Source organism: Mytilus edulis, chromosome 1, assembly GCF_963676685.1.
Source record: "Mytilus edulis chromosome 1, xbMytEdul2.2, whole genome shotgun sequence".
In the NCBI taxonomy this organism is placed as follows: domain Eukaryota; kingdom Metazoa; phylum Mollusca; class Bivalvia; order Mytilida; family Mytilidae; genus Mytilus; species Mytilus edulis.
The window spans coordinates 10,721,137-10,739,644 of record NC_092344.1 but is presented as its reverse complement, the minus strand read 5'-3'; the positions used below and the strand labels follow the sequence as shown (position 1 = coordinate 10,739,644).

The 18,508-nt window shown below is 32.9% G+C and overlaps 1 protein-coding gene across 3 annotated transcripts in view; it reads right to left on the bottom strand.

Moving 5' to 3' along the window:
• Window positions 1-13,796, bottom strand: part of LOC139523777 (myosin-3-like) — a 31,120-nt gene extending 17,324 nt beyond the window's left edge. The window contains exons 1-2 of one of the 3 annotated variants that reach the window (XR_011664689.1): window positions 13,563-13,796; window positions 2,030-2,986 (exon numbers count right to left, since the gene is read on the bottom strand). The gene's annotated coding sequence lies outside the window, so the exon portion shown is untranslated. Of the gene's footprint in view, window positions 1-2,029; window positions 2,987-12,560; window positions 12,695-13,562 lie in introns of those variants that run through there. The other 2 variants (XR_011664691.1, XM_071318032.1) reach the window with 2 other exon arrangements.
• Between the last annotated feature and the right edge of the window lie 4,712 nt (window positions 13,797-18,508).

Genomic DNA, 18,508 nt, shown 5'->3' with positions numbered 1-18,508 from the left:
CTTTGCGTTCCATAGACAAAGGTGTCTCGGATAAACTCCTGTTTTTTATTCTACGTTTGACTTGTGGATTGAAAATTTGAATCACTGTTCACAAAATATGATTGGAATTACTTCCAAAGGAATTAATGAGCTGGTTACTCGAAGTTATACCCTAGCTTTAAATATAACTTTGAAAACCACCAAATACCAGGGTGATGTCTTTAGGAATGACAAGCATATCCTGCTTCACATGTGACAACCATCATGCTGCTAACTATAATGTATGTACAAATGTGGTGATAATTAAGTCTAATTCGAGAGGTCATATTCGAGGAAAGACGTCTGTTTGGATTGTGGTTACGACAATTGGAACATATCCGTCGTCATCTGTGAACCAGCAATTTCATAACTCGAGATGGCATCCGTAGATGTTCGAAGGGATGCTTTCATCAACACAACTTGGAACTTTTCGTTTAATATAGTAATTGTAATGATTTGTTTGTATTCTCATTTGTTATATGTCAGAGATAATTTTTTTATGTTGCACAAACCGGTTTTAGTATGTATAATTTGTTTAAAAGTTGAATTATAGAGAATTTTAGAAAAAGAGTTCAACTCTAAGATATGTATATAGTTCAATATAGTGGCTCGGTATAAAGGTTCATGTTTGGGCATCTAAGATTTTGTGAAAATTGATACTCACTAAATGTTAAACACGTCCAAAACATTTAGATATATTTAAAAACAAACGTGACCACTAAAGCATGGAAATGTAAGTTAATAGTTATCAAAGGTACCTGGGTTATAATTCAATACGCCAGACGCGTTTCGTCTACATATATAGTCTCATCAGTAACCCTCAGATCAAAATAGTTACAAGGCCAAACAAGTACGAAGTTGAAGAGCATTGCGAACCCAAAATTCCTAAAAGTTGTGCCAAATACAGCTATGGTAATATTACCTGGGATAAGAAGTTCCTTAGTTTTTGTAAACAGGTTTATAAAGATGACTATATAATTGATATTCATGTCAACATCGAAGAGCTGACTACTGGGCTGGTGATACCCTCGGGGAAGAAACATCCACCAACAGTGGCATCGACCCAGTATCAAGTCGTATAGTGTAAGTCGGAGAGACATTTAATCATTAACCAAAAAAATATAGAAACACCAAATTGACAACTTTAGAACAAAAATACGTCAAAACCGGTAACGTGATGACAAGAGTGAAAAAGATGTAAAGAAATGCTAGACGAACCAGCTTTCTTTTGAATCAGAAATTAAACGTGAAACTGAAGTCACCATAAACTTCTTTAAGATACTAGATTTTGATCAAAATGTAGATGTGAACATCTTATTTGCTCAATCAATCACTTTATCGATAATATATATATATATATAGTAAATCAGTTTTACCACCAGACTAACCTAATATTTTGTAAATACTACGTACACCGCAAGTAAAAAGTTGTGGTTTTGAAAACCCGCCAAATATGTATGTTCCTGTTCCAAGTCAGTTGTTAAGAGGCAGATATTTGATTGTGTCTGTGCTCGAATGTCTGTCTGAGTTATTCACAAGTTTTACAGACCAAGGAGCACTTATATTCAGATTTAGAGTTGGACGTATTAGATTGACACCTGTCTCACTATTAGTGAAGACTGTATGCTGCCTTCTAAATGTTCTTGTTAATTCTCCCGGATGTTTTGCTATTTTACCGACGTATGCCTCACATCGCCATTTTTATGTAGAACTCGTTTTCAACTTTATGTAAGATGAAATAATGTTTGTTTTTAATGTGAATCACTTTGAGTGAGTTTTTGAATAACTTTTATGAATGCTTTACCTTGTAATTATACAAGCAGTATTAGTCTTTATGTACATGTACACTGCATGTACCTATAAATTTATTAACTTCTTTTTTTCATGCAGCAAAGAAATTGTTTGCATAGCTTCACGAGCTGCATGAGCGATGAACTCAAGAACCGCAATAACAGCAGAAAAGTGCTACATACCGCATTACAGCATATATTAACAAGCAATCATATAACAGTTTGACAATGTTAACATTTTATAGATAAATATAAATAAGTATGGTTGACTGAAATATAACAGATTTCATATACTCAAAACTATAAACTTTGAAAACTTTTTTAATATTTCATAGTCCTTTGTTGATGTCGACACACTTTTTCCTAATAAAATTTTGTCAAAAATAATAATTTAGTGTGTAACCGTTCCCGTCAATAATTTGAATCGTTTGATCTTTGAATGATCAATGAACTTCTTATGATTATATATATGACGACACGCAAAACATAAAATGTAACAAAAGTCATCTACACTATTTATTAACACACTAAGATGCATAGCGAATGTGTTATGAAGAGACAGAAATATAATTAACAGAAAATATTCTTCAACGCGATAGACATGAATGATGTATTTATACTTGGCACTCTCAGTTTTCGCGTTAATCATTATCCATATTATCAATTCGACTTGTTCTTCATTTTTTCTATATCGGCTTTCAATTCTGCTTCGCGTTCCTTCAACTTGGCTAAAATGTCTTCAGTCTGACTTGTGACGTCTTCATTTTTCTTGAGTCGATCGTCTACACTGTTTAAATTGGTCTTCATGACTTTTATATTTTCTTCAAGTTTCATATTTTCTAATTGGGTATCGATTGAAGCTTTTTCTAATTTACTCTTTTCGCATTGGAGCAATAGAATTTTATCTTTTCTTTGCTTGATTCTCTTCTTCATCATGCAAATGTCTGTTTCTCGAAGCAGAATTTCATGTTCTTTGTCTTTTAATGCTTTTTTAAGACTTGCATCGGCTCCTTTTGCGCGTTTAAAATCTTCCTCTAATCTTTGTTTCTCTTTCATCAGCTGCGATAGTCCGTTTTCCTGTTTGACCAGATTCTGCTCCATTTCTCCGATATCACCTTCCATCTTGAGCTAGGTTGTATTTTCTTTGCGTTTATTGTTATTCAGTTTCCTTCTCCTACCTAAATAAAATATAATATCATACTTAAACTAAACCTAAACCAAAACAATATGATCGAAACATCATACTTAAACTACCTAAACCAAAAAACAATATGATCGAAACATCATACTTAAACTACCTAAACCAAAAAACAATATGATCGAAGCATCATACTTAAACTATCCTAAACCAAAAAACAATATGATCGAAACATCATACTTCAACTACCTAAGATCGAAATAAACTGTCATGGGAATTTCGCTTTATCATCATTTTGCATTTTTTCGTTTTTTGCGAGGACGTAAACTAAACAATTTGTAAGGTTGTTGTCTCATTAGCAATTAAATCACATATCAATGTTAAATGACTTCAGATAGAATTTCTCTGATTGATTTACAAGCTATTTCACTTTAATACATGTATGAGGCTAGTAATGCCCTTTACCGTCAGACGTCTATGAAAGGCCGTTCATGTCAAAAACCCGATAAAGTAACGCGTTAACATTTAACGCGATAAAATCACATTTAACACGATAAATACAGTTTTAACGCGTTTAAATATTTTTTAACGCGTTATTTAATTATTTAACGCGTTAAGCACAAAACTACAAAAAATTACCGAAAATACTTTCATCTTTCGCCATAACAACGATTTAAGACGTCAGATTTTACTCGAAACTTACTAAATGAAATGGCCACATGTGTCATAACTTTGTCAATTAACGCGATAAAGTTTATTGATTTTCAGCACATTTTAATATCATCGTCATAAATTACTTATCGCGTAAAAATAAGAATTAACGCGTTAAAATGAAGGTTTAACGCGTTAAATGAAGATTTAACGTGTTAAAAGAGTGTTTAACGCGTTAAATGCAACTTTAACGCTTTAAATGCAACTTTAAATTGTTAAATGCAACTTAAACGCGTTAAATGCAACTTTAACGCGTTAAAAGCAACTTTAACGCGTTAAAAGCAACTTTAACGCGTTAAAAGCAACTTTGACGCCTTAAATGCAACTTTAACGAATTAAATGCAACTTTAACGCGTTAAATGCAACTTTTACGCGTTAAATGCAACTTTTACGCGTTAAATGCAACTTTTACGCGTTAAATGCAACTTTAGCACGTTAAAAACAACTTTAACGCGTTAAATGCAACTTTAACGCGTTAAATGCAACTTTAACGCGTTAAATGCAACTGTAACGCGTTAAATGCAACTGTAACGCGTTAAATGCAACTTTAACGCGTTAAATGCAACTTTTACGCGTTAAATGCAACTTTAGCACGTTAAAAACAACTTTAACGCGTTAAATGCAACTTTAACGCGTTAAATGCAACTTTAACGCGTTAAATGCAACTTTAACGCGTTAAATGCAACTTTAACGCGTTAAATGCAACATTAACGTGTTAAATGAATCTTTAAATAAAATTGAGAATGGAAATGGGGAATGTGCCAAAGAGACAACAACCCGACCATAGAAAAAAACAACAGCAGAAGGTCACCAACAGGTCTTCAATGTAGCGAGAAATTCCCGCACCCGGAGGCGTCCTTCAACTGGCCCCTGAACAAATTTATACTAGTTCAGTGATAATGAAAGCCATACTAATTTCCAAATTGTACACAAGAAACTAAAATTAAAATAATACAAGACTAACAAAGGCCATAGGCTTCTGACTTGGGACAGGCGCAAAAATGCGGCGGGGTTAAACATGTTTGTGAGATCTCAACCCTCCCCCTATACCTCTAGCCAATGTAGAAAAGTAAACGCATAACAATACGCACATTAGAATTCAGTTCAAGAGAAGTCCGAGTCTGATGTCAGAAGATCTAACCAAAGAAAATAAACAAAATGACAATAATACATAAATAAAAACAGACTACTAGCAAGCAGTTAACTTAATGCCAGCTCCAGACCTGAATTAACCTGATTGAAAGATTATGTCTTTATTATATGAATATTACTTTTTGATAAATATTCCTAAAGAAATGAACAAACACCGAACATTAATAAATATTTTCGAATAGTTAAAAAAAAATACTACAAGGTATATTTAGGAGGTGCTTTACTCTCAGCGGACTGTATATGTAAGGATAAGAAGCATTACACGTACAGAAAAACTGTATTAACGCATTCTTCAGAATATCTCAAGAATGTTTTGCGTAAAAATATGAATGCCTACTCGAATTATTAAAAGTACAGCAGAGTTTCCACCATGCACTTGCACTGCACTAATATTAGGATAGTAAAATAGAATGATATACAAATGGATGCAAATTATTATTATTATATTATATACATGAAACTGTATTACCGAAATATCTAATATTTGTTCATTTTATAGTTATTTAATGGTGATGTTGTACCCTTTTTGACTTGTTATATATTATATTTTGTAGTGTACACAATCATATTACATGATCCATCGCCCTGTAAGAATAATTGTTGACTATTTATTCAGTCATTTTTATACATGAAACTGTTATATACAAATATTAATATAACATATAACAACAAATATAGTAAACTGATTTTTAGCACTACAAAAACTTGGTAGTTATTTTGGTGTCATTTATTCACAATCCACGCACAAACTTGTCTCAGAAAAAATAACATATCTATGTACATTCACCTCACTTTCAGGTACAGAAATGCGATTTTCTTTTTAGACAAGTGCTTGAAACTTGCGGTTATCCGATGTTCAGTACTTTAGTACTTTGATTATAACTTCTTTTTGTATGTGGTTATTTTCAGGATTTCGTGTTATTGTTTCTTTTATTTTATTCCATCAAGTGTAATGAAAATGAATAAGCTCAATGTAATGGGTGTCGAATTTCGATCTTTATTTTATAATATTTTATTGAAGTGAAATATCCCTTGCTGATCAAGCCAGACCATAATTTGACTTGTTACCGCCGCTGTGTCATTAGGTGTTAATAAATTAATTTCAAAAACCAAAAAATATAGTCTGCATGGGAACCAATTATTTGCGAATCGTTCAATCTGAAAGAAGTCGTTTCCTAAAAATCGGAAAGTAATCCTTTCCTAGAATGACGCGAAAAGTAAACAATCTGAAAGAAAGTGTTTTCTGTGATTTTTTTAAAAAGAGCATTTGTGGTTAGATTTAATAAATTTCAAAAAACAGAAGAATATCAATGAAAGAAAAATAAATATAGGATTTGAAACCAGGGTATAGTTTCAATGCATTAAACAGTTTCAGACGAAAGAAATATATTCTTTTGTTCAATCCTACAAAGTGTTGCATTTGTGGGACCGTTTATGACATGAAATGTAATTTTTATGATGACATGCGTTACATCGTTATCAAGAAAAATATTTCTAGTGTGCCGTGAAATACAAGAGGGAACGCCATTTACCATCTGATTTAAGTATTGTCCATCCCAAAGTCATGTCACCTGCTACTTCGTCAATATAAATCTGAAAGCAAGCGTTATGTGTATCGGAAAGCAAGCGTTACCGTCGACTGAATCGGAAAGGAAGTGTTCCGAATATACACCGTGAATATCCTCCTCGTCTGTAATGTCCAGGACACCACGATAATCCAAAAGATGCGAACAGATCATAGTATTCGTTAGCAACATTATTTCTTAACTACATCCAACGATGTTTTAACGCGTTAAACGATGTTTTAACGCGTTAAACGATGTTTTATCGCGTTAAACGATGTTTTATCGCGTTAAACGATGTTTTATCGCGTTAAACGATGTTTTAACGCGTTAAATGATGTTTTAACGCGTTAAAGGATGTTTTATCGCGTTAAACGATGTTCTATCGCGTTAAATGATGTTTATCGCATTAAATAATATTTTAACGCGTTAAATGATGTTTTAACGCGTTAAAGGATGTTTTATCGCGTTAAACGATGTTCTATCGCGTTAAATGATGTTTATCGCATTAAATAATATTTTAACGCGTTAAATGATGTTTTAACGCGTTAAAGGATGTTTTATCGCGTTAAAGGATGTTTTATCGCGTTAAACGATGTTTTATCGCGTTAAACGATGTTCTATCGCGTTAAATGATGTTTTAACGCATTAAATAATATTTTAACGCGTTAAATGATGTTTTAACGCGTTAAAGGATGTTTTATCGCGTTAAATGATGTTTTATAGCGTTAAAGGATGTTTTATCGCGTTAAAGGATGTTTTATCGCGTTAAAGGATGTTTTATCGCGTTAAACGGTGTTTTAACGCTATCGCGTTAAACGGTGTTTTAACGCGTTAAACGATATTTTAACGCGTTAAATGATATTTAAACGCGTTAAATGATGTTTTAACGCGTTAAATGATGTTTTAACGCGTTAAAGTAATGTATCTTAGCAACGTAATTGTGTTGAATTTAACGCGTTAGTGTGATTGATTATGACATCTGTGGCCAGTGCGACGGGTATTTTATCGCGATAAACGTCTTTTTCACCTACGGGTTAAATCCCAAACTTGATAATTGCAACGTTTAACGCGTTAAATATATTGATTTCTTTACGCGTTAAAATCTTGTTTTAACGCGTTTAAACTGTATTTATCGCGTTAAACGTGATTTTATCGCGTTAAATGTTAACGCGTTACTTTATCGGGTTTTTGACATGATCGGCCTTTCATAGACGTCAAACGATCATTGGTTAAAATGTTACTGTGTTTCATCAACATATTCTTATCGTGATTCGTCAGAGGTCTAAACTAGTTTCCGTTATCATTACATTTTAACGCTTTTCGTCAAAATCAGTCTAAAAGAAAGTCAGTATCCACAGGGGTGTTCCGGGCGTTGGAACCGCCCCTTTTCTTTGGACGATCAATGCATTTGAATTGGGACATATAATTGGACCCCTTTTATTCTGTGTATGGAACCCCTTTTTTAAAATGGCTGGATCAGCCCCTGCAAGTTTACATTTTATTGGCATGACTTACCAAAACTTACTGTTAACGTGATTTGGCAAGCATTTTTTAACGTTATACGTCAAACACATCTCATGACACGCAGTCTCTGCTCTGCCTTTTACATTGTTACATTTTTTTTAAACGCTGAATGATATAACAAACCTATTGCCGATTGTGTAGAGAGATTTCATTATGTAATAGACAGTGAATAATTAATCTTATTATAATCACAACAGTGCTTAAAGACTTTCACAGAGCACTGTATTATGTATTTAACCACAGAAACTGAAAAACAAATCATTTCATAAAGCTACTTTGGCAAGGCATTTTCAAATCCTGTGGTGCGTGCAAGTTGTTGGCTGATGAAATGCGTGCTGATGCACGATCTTGAACTTGGATGGAATGTAGCCAAGATTCGTCTTCACAAACAGACATTTCTTCTTTTTACAAGAGATCTATATTTAATTTCTATTAACTTTGTTAAGTTGTATGCATCATATCTTTACTTTCTGATGTAAAACATAATTATCATATCAGCTGACAAAAACATTCTGTTTTCTCATTAATATACATTAGTGCAGAAAACTTTGGCGAGTAACCCAAATATGCTTCTTGTAATTAGAAATGACATTTTTTGACAAAGACATGATAGTTTTGCTAATATTCACTGATAAACAATCTCAAATGCAAATCAAAATATACATCATCCATACTGAAAACTACTTCTTTGTAGTCAAAAACTTGTTTATTGTTTAGTTGTACTTTATAATGTCATGGTCATCATTCGGTTTACCGAAAGTTCTGATGATATTCAATTAACATGTACACTGGCAAAAGGGGGGGGGGGGGGGATAAACACAGCTAAACATCAGTTACATTTAGTTTAAATAATTAAAGTTGTACATGAAAAGTTTGAAATTTAGATTATTTTCGGCACTGCATCTTCATTATCTTGTGGGATGTAAAATAAATATCTGCGTTACAGTTGCACTATACAGTATGACTTTTGTTACTACACTACAACCTTCAGTATTAAATCCCTCAATTATCATTTTTTTGTATCTTAAAGTTGAATTGTATATCAGATTTGAATATCGGTAAATTTGTTTCCTTTAATACATTATGTGAAAATTTGGACTGATTCTGAAAAACGAGGCATGTTTGATAGCAGCATACAAAACCTACATACGGATCCATCACATTAAAGATTTAAAAAGAGCACTAACTTGAAGACAGTGTAAACATTATACCCGACACTACCAAATACCTTTGTAAATTTAAAAATATCGATGCCTTCATTGTTTCAATATCAACAAAATAAAATATTTTAGTAACCAACATTGAAATACTCTCATGGACAAACGGTACGTACATCATGGACATTTTGGGATTTATTCCAGATCTTTGATAGTATACAATTACTGTCTTTTGATGAGGTAAATATTGGGTTTTATTGACTTTTGAAAAAATGATATTCACTGAGGCCGACGGCCGAAGTGAATATCAGTTTTTCAAAAGTCAATAAAACCCCATATTTACCGAAACAAAAGACAGTAATTGTTTTATTCCATAGTCCGAGAGAAGAAAATGTATCTAATGACAAACATATGCCAATTTTTTTTTTACATGAAAGATTTTACCATAACGTTGCATGTAAAAGCGCGTGACGTTTAGCGCGGTGAATAACACTTTCTCAGGTGAATATGCTTTTTTTATTCAAAATCCAATTCATATAGAGAAACCTACTAAAATAATACCAATATGGAATAACAATTGTTATTATACTGAGTTCACAATTTGCAATGCGCGTCAAATTCGCTTTACTATCCAAACGACGTTAACTTTTAATTCGTAATAACAAAAGTGTATTTCTAATGCGAATTGGATAATTCGAATTAGCCAATTCGAATCAATTCGAATTAAAAAAGAATAGTGTGTGAACGCGATTAGCGAATTCGATTCGCATTCGATTCTAATTCAATTCGAATAAAATGTACGTGTGAACGAGGCATAATTATTCATATCGTAAAGACACATGTCTTATTTTTAAAGACTAGTTAGACCAGTGATGTATTCAATATATTTACATGTCACACATGTTTTTAGACAAAAATGGCGGATACGTCAAAAGATTTCCATTTGCTAATGAGAAAGATATCCATCCAAGTTCTAATAAAGTAGGCGTTAGCAACTATAGGCAACAACGAGAAAAAAAACATGCCTTAATGTCGGCATTACAAAAAACCAGGGACAAAAAATGAAACAAACAATTGAGAGAACTATAGAGGTCTAATTCAAAACAAATCAAATTACGAAAAACAAGTAGGACAGACATGAACCAACAAGAACCAGTGCACTGAATTACATGCTCCTGACTTGGGACAGGTACATACATAATATGTCGAGGTTAACCATGTGTAGAGGGGCTAACTCTTCCCTAACCTGGGACAATGGTATAGCAGTAAAGTCAGTGAAAAATATGACCCTTTGCAATGCCAAAATAAAGGTATCGAAAGATTGTGGAAGTGTGAATGTGTACAACAATAAGTATGGTTTTAATTTAAGATAAACAAGAATGTGTCCAAAGTACACGGATGCCCCACTCTCATCACATTTTCCATGTTCAATGGACCGTGAAATTGGATAAAAAATATAATTAGGCATTAAAATTAGAAAGATAATATCATAGGGAACATGTGTACTAAGTTTCAAGTTGATTGGACTTCAACTTCATCAAAAACTACCTTGACCAAAAACTTTAACTTTCATTTTCTATGTTCAGTGGACCGTGAAATTGGGGTCAAAAGTTTAATTTGGCTTTAAAATTAGAAAGATCATATCATTAGGAACATGTGTACTAAGTTTCAAGTTGATTGGACTTCAACTTCATCAAAAACTACCTTGACCAAAAACTTTAACCTGAAGCGGGACAGACGGACGAACGAACGGACGAACGAACGAACGGACAGACGGACAGACGGACGAACGGACGCACAGACCAGAAAACATAATGCCCCTCTTCTATCGTAGGTGGGGCATAACAATATCAATATTTATGCCAATAAAAAACAATATTCAAAGATCTAATTACAGTATTTTTAGAATTATTTTATTCAAAGGATTGATAAGTTTACCCGTATGATAACACACTATCAAGGCTTGTTCGACACTTGTGTGGTTCGACAACATCACCGTAAAAACTAGGATGAACTATTAAGTTTTCAAAAGGTACGCAGACTGATCGCCGTTTTAATCCATAAGTATAATGATAAAAGACAACCTAATCTGTGAATATATTTTCAAATGTATAGTGGTGGTGCCAAAACTGACATAACGTTTTATGCATGTACAAAAAATGAATCTTTAACAGAATAGCTCTAGTTAGATTTAAAATGGAAACGGGGAAACGGGGAATGTGTCAATGAGACAACAACCCCACCATAGAACCAAATCAGCTTAAACACACTAATGTGTCTTCAACACAGAGAGAAAATCCCGCACCTGGAGGCGGGCTTCAGTTTGCCCTTAAACCAAAATGTGTACTACTTCAGCGAAAATGGACGTCATACGAAATCCACAAACATATTAATGAACCAAATTCAAAAAATATATATACAAGACTAACAAAAGCCAGAAGTCCTGACATGGAACCAGCTGTTTGTTTTTTTATTCCTGGTCTTGATGGCATGGAAATGTTTAGACAACATTTATACAACAACTAATTTATAAGAAGAATAAAGTTTTTGCCTATATGGACAAATAATCAAATTCTGTGTAACCAATACTATATCCCTCTTTACAAGCAAAAGACTTAATTTTTTTGTGTCCTTCTAATAAAATGACATTTTGCATATACCAATTTTTTTTCACTATCATTACAATGTTGTACATAAAGACGACGTTGCAATGATAGTATAGCTTATTATACTAAATTGAGTTCCATCTGTATTTTTAAGGAAGGGGGGGGGGGGGGGGTCACAAATTTTTTCTTTACTTATATCTTTACTTCAAACTACACAATACCATTTTCTCATCCTCTCATATCTTTGATCTCAAACAGATTTATTTTAACTCAAAATTAGAGATATCTTTACAATTCATTCAGTATAATCATTGGTAACAATTCAAGCATTGTCAACAGCATGAATAGCATTGCAAGTGCTCCTTCGTCATGTTCCTTCGAAAAAAATCATAAAAAAGAATCATTTTCGAAACCTAAATTTAAATAAAACTATTGCCTACAATTCTAAATGGATAAAACTTGTTAATAGATATTGTCACACATTGTTTAGTGGTAAGAAGCAAAGCATGTTACTATTCTAGGAAGCGGCAATCATAAGCTACACTAGGTAATCTAAGCAAGCATTCATTAACTCAAGTACCTTTTTGTTGTAATTTATTGTCTACATATTTTTTGTTGTTATGATGGAGAAGATATCAGTAGACATGTATCGGTTTGTAGTTCTGTTGCTTAGATACAGTCTTTGGCATGTCGTATGCTTATCTGTCTATCGGAATTTGATGATTTTTTCATCCCTGGTATATATAATATGTATACACGGAGATAAATATGTTTCTGTTAATGAATTTATTTTTGCGTTTATAACTATTGACCCCACACGTGTCGATAACATGATCATCAGACGGTAATATAATGATAAATTTCGAAGACAAAAAACTCTGTTATTGAAATAAACTTACCATAAACTCATTCGTATCTGTTGTATTAGTCTTTTGGATAAGTTGGAAAACAAAGAAGAACTGTCGCGCACCTTGTCGTGTTATGTCTGACGCGAGTTATCTGTTGCGAATTTGATAGTAATCTTGAAGCTTAATACCGACTGATAATCCAATTTCCAACTTACATTTTAGATCATACAGAAAGATAAGTAAGTTCTTTATCTAATTGCCGAAAGCTACTGTAGTGTGGTGTGATATTACTAGTAGTTTGTCTATTTTGTTTACTTCAAATGGCATCATAGTACATTGTATGTACTCACTTCGCATTAATTTGTAGATCAACATGTTATGGATGTCGAGTAATTTAATACGAAAAAATAACTGAAATGTCATTTGGTCTCTTGTGAAGGGTTGTCTCATTGGCAATCATACCACATCTTCTTTTTTATATTGTAAACATTTGTAGAAAAAGTATGAAAAATTACCATTGTTTTGGTCTTTCTTCTCGATAATTTTCTGTCTAACAGTATTGACGGCTTCAACTTTGAATCGCGTTTGTCATGTACTTATCGTCTTTTGAATGGCAAATGCACGCACACTGTATCGTTTTTTTTTTATTAACGATACTATGTGTTTAGTATTTGGTTTAGGGTAGGGTTTTCTAGGAAGAAGACTAAAAGTACAAGGGGTCATTCACTAAGGATAAGGGTTGTATCTGTTATCGAATGTTTTATATTTATTTTCTTGATATGACTGTTAGTTTATCTAAATTATGTCGGGAATGGTAGGGTGGTAGGGAGGTAAATCTATTCAGGGTAAGGAAGTGTGTACACATATCAACTATAAAACTATATTGTAGCAACACTACTAGCTAACTTTATCATGAAATATAATATGATTTATACAACATTTATAATGGTTTATGAAACTACTAGGACAAAACACAAACACAAACTTTTAAATATAGCATAAACTATAATTTAGCAAGTAGCGTAAAATAATTTCGTTAACTGTTGAACTTACCTGATTGAAGATCCTTCACAAATAGCTATCTATCCACCACTCGACACAGACAAAGCAAATTAGTCAATCACTTCCGCCTTCTGACATCTGATCGCAGATTAGACAGCACAGTTGCTCCTGGCAACAGATTCTTCTAATAAGAAATACCTTTCTCATCTTCGAAAAATGATAGATTTTTAAGATATGTCTACCAAACTTCCCCACCTCTTCATGCCGACAAAAACACGTTATATCAATTTTCTTCATATTAAATTATCATTGCATTCCATTGCTTTTAGATAAGATTCGAGTGCTTTGAATCAAAAGTGATTGTTCTATTTATTTTTCAATTAATGTCTGACGTCAGTGGCACTTTTTATGGTGTTGAAATGTGCACCATAATATTTATTGTTTTTAAACAAATTGATTCCATTCGAATATATATCGTAAACACCTGTTTCCAGAAAATGTATTTTCTTGAAAGAAGTCGTTTAGCGTAAAGAGGTTGACAACAATGTTTTGGTTCAAATGTAACTGTTCCGGACCATATGAGTATTTGGTCCATACGCGTATGGTCATGACCATATGGGTATATACTCATATGGTCCGTACGCGTCCACTTTTCGTGGAAAGACCTTTTGTTTTTCTTCTGATTATTTTTTTTCTTCTGCCGTCTGAGATGCTTTTTTGTCTTACAACATATCGAATGGATTTTTTTGGCCAATGATGTTGTACAGTAAATGGGGTTTCAAAACTCACCCTGTGTGACCGAACACTTATTCTTAAAGGAGTTAGCTCCCCATGTCCCCCCTTTCTTGTTATCGCTTTATCTCTAAAACCGTAAAAGATTTTAGCAAACTGTTTTCACCATATTGTTCGTCTACTCTTGAGAATGATTTGGTTTATTTTGACTTGCGTGATCGGAAGACATCTTATGGGAGTTATTTCCCTTTGAAAATGTAAGATAGGCGATTTATTGGATAAATTCATACGTTATAAGTCGTATAGGCCTACAGTCTTTTGCTATGAAGTCCTTGGTCCATTTGAAGGAAATTGAGGTCAAGGTCAAAGGTGTCAAGGTCATGTTCTAAATTTTGAATTTTGCTTGTTATCGTTATTCCACAGAAACTGTGACAGCAAATGATATGATGTGTTTGTCAAATAACTGTTTACAATAAGGCGCAACTTCAACCTAATTCAGTCAAAGTGTTTTGGTTAACCCTTATAGGAGTTTTCTCCCCTTATGTATTTCAAATCAGTATTTCTCCACAACCAAACAAGTGATTGACCTCCGGTCTTCCGTTTTGAGTTCACTGACCTATGACCTTGAAATTGAGATCAAGGTCGAAGGTCAAGGTCACGTTATAAATTTTGAATTTTGCTTGTTATCGTTATTTAAAAGAAACTGTAACAGTTAATGATATGATTTGTTTGGCAAATTACTGTTTACAAAAAGGCACAACTTCAACCTATTTTAGTCGAAGTGTTTTGGTTAACCCTTATAGGAGTTTTCTCCCCTTATGTATTTGAAATCAGTATTTCTCCACAACCATACAAATGATTGACCTGGGGTCTTTTGATTTAAGATCCCTGACCTATGACCTTGAAATTGAGGTCAAGGTCAAAGGTCAATTTGACGCTCTAGATTTTACCTTTGCTAAAAATTATTCTGTTCATAATAAAACAATTAGGTCTGCATATACCTATAAATCTTATTTTTTTATATCAATTTGAAGAAACAAATTACATCAACAAGGAGAGACATTTTCTAACATTATTTTTTATATTTCATTCTTATTATCGAGGTGGAAAGACCTTCAATTGTTCTCTGAAGAATTGGTTTTTAATTCTATATGCATTGGTAACTCAGATATTAGTGGAGTGGCAAATCAGAAAAAAAGTCGCTTATTTAAAGAGTTTAATGGACCGAAATACCTCACGGCTGAAAATTCGCATGAAGATAGGGCAAACATTATACTTTCATTTTAGGCCTGTCGTAGAGTTTTCCCACGGTGCAGGTTTTTTTTTTAGTAAAATCGCGTTTAAGTGTGATTTTCGGATTTTTTTTCTTTTTCATTTTCAAACACGGGAACGCTATATTAATATCGAGAGTATGACAATATCTTCATATTAAAGGCACTGCTGTCTATTCAGTCATTATACTATAAGCGATGTTGCACTATTAAGAATTGTGTGTCTTTAAAGTTACGTCTACGAGGAATATTTTATCACAGGTATTTGGGGCATTGACCCCCCTTTTTTGGACCTCACTTAAAAATAAAATTGTTTGGTGTTTTTTTTAAATTTAATTACAATTTACTACAATGTATAAACATATATCAAGTCTCAACAATCCATTGCTAGTCGATTACAATATTTTTTTCACTATCCATACGAGCCCCAAGTGAAAAAAGATCACTTGGGGCTCGTATGGATAGTAAATAATTTATTGTAATCGACTAGCAATGGATTGTTGAGACTTGATATATGTTTATACATTGTAGAAAATTGTAAATAAATTAAAAAAAAACACCAAACATTTTGTTTTTAGTGAGGTCCAAAAAAGGGGGTCAATGCCCCAAATACCTGTGTATTTAATTGGTATAAAAAAAAGAAATGTAAGTGAAGTAAATGAAAAAAAATAATATAAAAACAATTGCAAATATGCCAAGTTTGATTTTGGGATATATAATTCTCTTATTTTATAATGATGAGTTTCTGTAGTTCATGATCAATAAGTCAATGATAATGTACATTCCATGATTAATCAGATTAAACTTACTTAGAACGTGTATGTACAAGCCTAGAGGATGGTACAACAAACAACCAGATGTTCAAGAATTTCATAGATATCTAATTAATCACATCAACTATAATAAGATTAAATACAAATCCTATTACAACAAGCATGTTACCGATCAAGAAATTGTTTCTGTGTAGAAAGCATGGTAGATTATGAATAAAACTAAACAAGTTACATCTGGATGAGTTGCTGGGATCTGTATTTGCTTTTAATTGGGGGTAGTTTTTCAAAACGATATTTAATGATTTTCAACCTTGCAGAACCTTAGTGATATTTATTATCATTTCATTTTGGAATTGCATACTTTTCCGGTTCATCTGATTAACTGTCAATGAAAACAAACTATTCAATTTATTACATATTAATTTGAAGTACTTTTAAATTGAAACGAAAAAAAAATTCACAGCAGGTTCCAAAACATTACAAAGTCAAGTGAGGAGTTTAAATTTGAAATACATTTGTGTATATCTTTACCGTCCGCAATCCAGTTTTGATACAGCGAGTCAGTAAACTGTCGAAATCAGGTCTCTTGGTACAGTAGTTTCCATTCAAACCACAAATCTCTATCAAAGAAAATCCTGATAAGAATTATAAGCTCTGAATTGCTAATTTCTACTTCATATTGGTCTCTAAAGAATTTTGTCTCATTGGCAATCATATCACATCTTCTTATTTTTATACCGAATGATTGTATGACTGACTAGAAAAGAAACCACCCGAAAATTGAAAAAAATATCAAATGGAAAAAAAAGCTTAAACTTATCAAACTAATGCAATATTCCTGAATTGGAACAGGCATTTCCTTATGTAAAAAATGGTGGATTCATCGGAAGATACCAAGACCATGTTGATAAATATACCATATCAACTTCACACTAAATAAGACACGATGGGCTTGAAGTATAGATACTGGGAACTGACGTTGTTTATCATCTAAATAACATGTTTAAAGTATCCTTTTATTTGTCATTTTGAATATTCGTTTTACATACACCGTCTTTTCATACAAGAGGGTTAGCTAAATTCTTCAGAGATATGCCTGTACCAAGTCAGGAATATGACTGTTGTTATCAATTCGTCTGATGTGTTTGAGCTTTTAATGTTGCCATTTGATTAATGACTTTCCGTATTGAATTTTCTTCAGAGTTCGGTATTTTTGTGATTTTTACTTTTTAAACCAGGTTTTATAGCTAGTGAAATAAATTACACCACAACTACACAAACTGAATAATACCTATTTTTAAAACGTTTATAATTTCAAGCATGTGTATTTTTTGTTTCATTATTATTAGAGTAATTTTGATAAGTTTTAATGAGGTGTGAGGAAATTGAGGCGGATATATGTCATTTGCTCGCTTCTTTTTAAGAAATTCCTATCATGATTTTCTTGATAGAGGGTTGCTGCTCACAAGGAAGTTATTAAACGAAGAGTACTAAATGGTGAAATTGAAATGATCCCTTCGTAAATTTTACGGACGCCATCACGAGTTGGTTGACTGTTATGGAATAACCGTTTCACAAAGATATCGGATATGTTCCTTACGTCATAACTACAATCCCCTTCCCTTTCATGAATGTCACCTACCGAATTAGACTATTTACCGGATTTGTTCTAACATGAGCAACACGACGGGTGCCACATGTGTAGCAGGATCTGCTTACCCTTCCGGAAGACCTAAAATCACCCCTAGTTTTTGGTGCGGTTCGTGTTGCTTATTCTTTATGTTGTGTCATGTGAAATTGAAAACTACGTTCAACCTATGATTGCGTTGGATAAAAACCCCAATTTTTATACATGTGCATGTAAAACAAATTTCGTTGTAGAAGGGTCTAAAAACAGCAACAATGTAAATTTCCCACCAGCTGGAAGATTGCAAATGTAATAGCTTTTTTTTTTAAAAAAGGAGATAGTTCATTACCATCTTACTATAGACCAATATCGCTTATAAGTTGTGTAGGGAAAATAATGGAGCGAGTTGTTTATAAACATGTCTTCAATCACCTACATGGAAATAAGTTAATATATGAATACCAGTCTGGTTTTCTGCCAAAATAATCGACAGTTCACCAGCTCTTAGAAATTTATAACTGTATATTAAATTCATTAGAAAATAAAGAAATAAGCTGTTTTGTTTTTTGTGACGTTTCTAGAGCATTCGATAAA